Source organism: Fukomys damarensis, unplaced genomic scaffold (assembly GCF_012274545.1).
Source record: "Fukomys damarensis isolate Sample0158 unplaced genomic scaffold, DMR_v1.0_HiC HiC_scaffold_1, whole genome shotgun sequence".
Lineage (NCBI taxonomy): Eukaryota > Metazoa > Chordata > Mammalia > Rodentia > Bathyergidae > Fukomys > Fukomys damarensis.
In genome coordinates, this window is record NW_022900913.1 from 61,907,061 (window position 1) to 61,911,927 (window position 4,867).

A 4,867-nucleotide genomic window follows, 5' to 3' on the forward strand; every position below is an offset into this window, starting at 1 on the left:
GTTCTAAAGCCAGGGATATATACGTTGTTTTGATGGTGTAATCTTTAACTTCCAGGGCCAATCTTTACCTTTCCCTGGCCCTGGTTCTTTCTTTTGGTGCTGTTGTGACTGGAGAGCACATGGAATCCAAAGAGTAAGGGAGAGCAAAGCTGGGTGAATAGAATCCTTAACCATAGCCTGGACTCTCAGCCTTCCCATACATGCAGTCACCTGGGAAACAAAATATGTGTGAGCCAGATACCAGAGTGATTCTAAGGTGCCAGAATGTTGTAACCCTGATTTAAGAGTTTTGCTTGAAAAGCCTGGTTGAAGTGAGTTAATGCCGAGGCTGGGGAAGGTCGCCCAAACTTTCCCTTGGAGAAGAGGTTGGAAACCAAAAATAGAGAGGATGCCAGCGGCCAGAATGCAGGCCTATGGTGGCCAAAAGTGGCCTCCCTTTGATTGCAATTCTGTGGGCAAAGGTAAAGGGACTGTTGAAGGACTTCACTGGAAAGTTTAGTGTAAAACATCGTCTTCTGGCCTTTTGTCTTAACTAATCTGTGTTCCATATGAAACATTCAGAGAGGCAGAGAAGAGGGCAGAGTCTTCCTCCATTTGGGTTTTGGAGTCCCTGGGCCTTACCAGCAAGAGTATGAGAGGAATTCTCACTGGAAGGAGCATACTTCCATGTAGAACTTCTAAACTGGCTGCCTTCTTCCAGAAGGAAAGAACCTTCCATGACCAGGACAGCCATACAATGGCAGAGGGACCAGAAAAGACTGGAGAAAGTAGGCAGAAAGAGAGCCAGAGCAAGACTGCTCCCTCAGATAACATGCAGTTGATGTGGTCAAGACATAGAGGCCACTATAGTGACAGAGGACAAATAAACTCTTGAGTCCTTAACTTGTCACCCACTAAAAGCATAATTTGTAGTTTTAAACATGGTCTGTAAAAAAAAAAGTGGTCTGTGGATGTATTTGACCCCACAGTCCCCAAGATGAGCTATTTGTCAGCCACCATATCTGAAAATCATCCGCATTAAGCTTGGTAAAACTCCACTTCTTGGAGACCTGGATATTTTGGCAGCCAGAGAACTTAGAGTTGACCCAGTGTAGATGTTGACCACATGCTCTTTGTTCTGAAACGTGATGCCAATGAACATGACAAGTTTACCAGTCAGGACTCTGACCACTGTACCATAGATCTCTCCAAGGACATCCATCCATCTGCCTATTTGGCACCTAGGTTGGGGGCAGCACAAGGTTGAGACATGAACATCCATTGGTGACTCATGCAATGACAGCATGTGTGTGCTGCTGAGGAGGATGATGTTTGCAGTCATTTCACATCAGGTCTCCATGAAGGAAAGAGAATGGTGGGCTTAATTGGCAGCAGAGTCTAGAGCGGTTCTCAAAGAGACATTTAAAATCATAACCCTTGGAGGTACAGGGCAGGAAGCCTATAAACAAGAGATCTCATGGGCTGATCTCATCCTGTGGGTGTAGAGTCAGCAGGCTCAGAAGAGGGTCAAGGGACCACAGCACTGGCTATCACTGCTTCTAAAAAAACATAGCTTGACACCCAGGGAAAAGATTCTGTGATGCTTGTGTCCCTTCTGGGAGGCCTGTATCATTCAAAAATTGAGTGGCCAAGTAGGCGTGAGGATAGGATTTTTCTACTGATGAGAAAATTCTTGTTTCTTCAAGCAGTAGATCCTGAGTTAGCTTTGGAGTGCATCTGGAGCCTCAGAAAGCTTGCCACTTTCTGAACAAAGCATTCTGCTTGTACTTTTAAGAACAATGACTTGGAAACTTAGGTCTCCTTTGCTCAGAGTTGGGCTTTTTCTCCCCCTAGCATATAAAAAATTTCCAGTCTGTATCTGCCCTGCTCTGATGCTGTTGATTAATCACATTCCCAGGGAGAGCCTGGAGCCTGGCCTGGCCTGAGCTGTCAGTGAGAGGAGGCAGATATATTGGTCAGGACAGTCAGAGAGATGGGTCAGGGTATTAGAGGCTTTGGCTGCTGCAAGTGCTGGCAATTAGGTTAGAATCATTTGGACAAGTAGTGCTGGCTGAATAGACTCACTTCAACAAAGGGAAATAAAGGACAAATTTAATCAAGACTAAGCCTCATCGCCAAGCCAGGCAGCAGTGTCAGTGCCTAAGAATGTCTGTTCTGGGCAGCTCTGGTCCAGTATGCCTTGTGAGACAGGGCTCTGCACCTGCACGGTTTGGGAGCATGGTCAAAAGATGGAGGCCAAGGAGGAGAAAAATCTAGGTCAGCTCCTGTTGCTTCCAGAGGATTTCAGGATTTTTGTTTGCTTTTGCACTGATTGGGATGCAACATAGGGCTGAACCCTTAGCCACAAAGACTGCAGTTTTGTGAACTGAAGTGTACTTTTCATTTGGGTCAAGATTACAGCTTGGGTCCAAGTTTATAAACATAAGTACTTTGAGGTAACCTCAGTGCCTGCTAAGAGATAAGTGGTTAGTCCAAGGGTCCAGCTGTGTTTGACCATGGGTTGACTATGGTTTTAAATCTCTGTTTCCCTCCAAGGCTCAGCTGATGGTCCCTGGCCTTTCTATAGAGTAAAAAATTTGTCATTATGGGCAGGGGCTGTGGCTTGGTGACCTTCCAGGCATGTGCTTCTCCTGTGTTTTCTGGAAATAGGACTTGGTCTGAAGTTTCCTGCGTGTTTCTTTGATGTAAACTGTAGGATCTTTAGAATAACCGAAAGCATTTATTCTTTCTGGTTGGAGAAATAAGGGGAGCAAACTGACCTCTGTCTTTAAAGAGAGGTAAGATGTCAAGTTTCTCAAATCTGATAGCATCTTGGAATCATATATTGGAAGCAGTTAAAAATATTAATGCCTAGGGTCTACCCAGAGATATCTGACTGAATTTTCTGAGGTGTTTTCTTAGGCATCAATAGTGTTTCTTTACTTCTTCAGGTGAGGCAACATGTGGCTAGATCCAAGGCCCCTGCTAGCTGGCTGGAGGGAAGGTGTGGAGTGTGCATGCGTATTGTCTCTCTGTGTAGACTTTGATCTCCTGCAGAGCCGGGCAGTGCTCAATATCCTGGCATCTTCTCCTCCAGCTGTGGTACAGGGGGGTCCTCCACAACATTTCAATATGTGTGCTTGGATGTGTGACAAACAGCGTCATTCCCTTGAACATCTCATCCTTAGACATCTCATCCCCTTGAGGCAGGGCCGTAATGCAGAAGCCTTTTGAGGAAATTCAGGGCCAGCTGGACCTGTTCTGATTACACTCAGGGCCATCCTGACTTCTTAAGGAATGTCTAGACAGAAACACTGTCCAGACAACCCAAGGCAGAAGGTGATTAGGATGGAGGTCTTTGTTTTTGTTTTTGGTCAAGGCTCTGAGAAAGAAAGTAGAGAAGCCTTCTTCTAGGCAGATTATTTGGTTCTGTGACTTGCAGGGGAGAAATCACTCATTATCTTGGCTCACTTGTCTGAATACTTCTGGAAGGATTCTGTGCCATTATCCCCCATACACATTATGATTCAAGTACCTATAATCCAAACACTTTGATAAGAAAGGTTTATTAAGAAAACTAATAAAATCTTCAGAAAAATATAGAGGTAACAAGAAATGAAACTTTCCAATACAAGCCACTGTTGCTAAACAGCACTCTTGTCCATGTATTTTTATTTTAAAACAAGAATAAAAACAACATTGAGAAGCATTTTGATTTTGAAAAGTAGCAATGAAGGATGACAATCAAGAATATGATGAGACCAGATGGAGCTTCACTATTCAGTGCTTAAATTTCTATGAAAAATACATTTCTTTGCTTCTTCTTCTCTCCTCTCTTCTTTCCTTTCTCTTTTCCTCTCTTCCTTCCTTTTCATAAACACCGATTGAGCTAAGAAGCAAAATTCACAATTCACTTTTACTTGAGGTCACAATGTAATAGTGGCGACAGAAAACTGCTGCAGAAGCTGGCTTAGGTTAACTTGTTGGGTGTTCTGAAGCAGAGGGGGTGGGAAGGAGACGGAGAGGTCCAAAGGCAAGAAGCATTTGTAGAGGAACTCAGAACAGGCTCCCGCAGTCTGAAAGGCGTTCAGAGCACTTTCCTACACAGTTGCTCATGGAATCCTTAACCATTCAGGCATTTCATGACTTAACTATCTGTAGTCATTCTCTGGCCAGGTAGCTCAGGCATTAAGTCAGACAGCAGACAAAATCTGCATCAGTCAATAGCAATCAGGATTGCTTTGGTTGTGAAACAGACTTGTTTGAATGAGCAAAGTAATTGAGTGGCCAGACAGGCTGAAGCAAGGCTAGGTGCAGGGGTTCACATGACCCCATCCACCTTCTGTCTCACACTACATTTCCTTAGGCTTGGCCTTACTCTCTGCAGGCTCTCCCCTTGAGACTGACAGCTCAAAGCTGCTGTGTGTTCAGCAGCCCAGGTAAAGGACAAAGCTCTTTCCTGCTTGTGTCTGTAGGTCTCAGTAGCCTGACTGAGAAAAATTCCCCTACAATCACGCCACACAGATGAAATGAATATATGTGTATTCACATATTCTTTCTGTTTCCAAGCTAAAATGTACCTAAAATCTAGACAGCTTTTATCCAGTGACCTCATTCTTTCGGCTTTCCTTAACTACATAACAGGATGGACTCTCTTTAAAAAATAGGACAGTCCTTCAAGTGTTTGAAGATGGCTTTCACGTCCCTGCTAAGCCATTTTTTAATCCAATGTTCCGGTGTGTGTCAGTTGTCCTAGTTCCATTTGAGTTGGGACAGTCATCCATAGAGAGTTCATGACCTTCCACCATCCCAGGTCATGGAAGTGACTCTCCTCAGGGCTTGCTCCAGTTTTTCCAGATCATACCCCAATCCTTGACCAGTATGGATG

The 4,867-nt window shown here is 44.3% G+C and overlaps 1 non-coding gene across 1 annotated transcript; it reads right to left on the reverse strand.

Moving 5' to 3' along the window:
• Positions 1-1,240: 1,240 nt before the first annotated feature.
• Positions 1,241-1,374, reverse strand: LOC117285528. The gene has a single exon (XR_004516596.1). It is a non-coding gene; the product is annotated as a small nucleolar RNA SNORA70 (small nucleolar RNA).
• Positions 1,375-4,867: the final 3,493 nt, after the last annotated feature.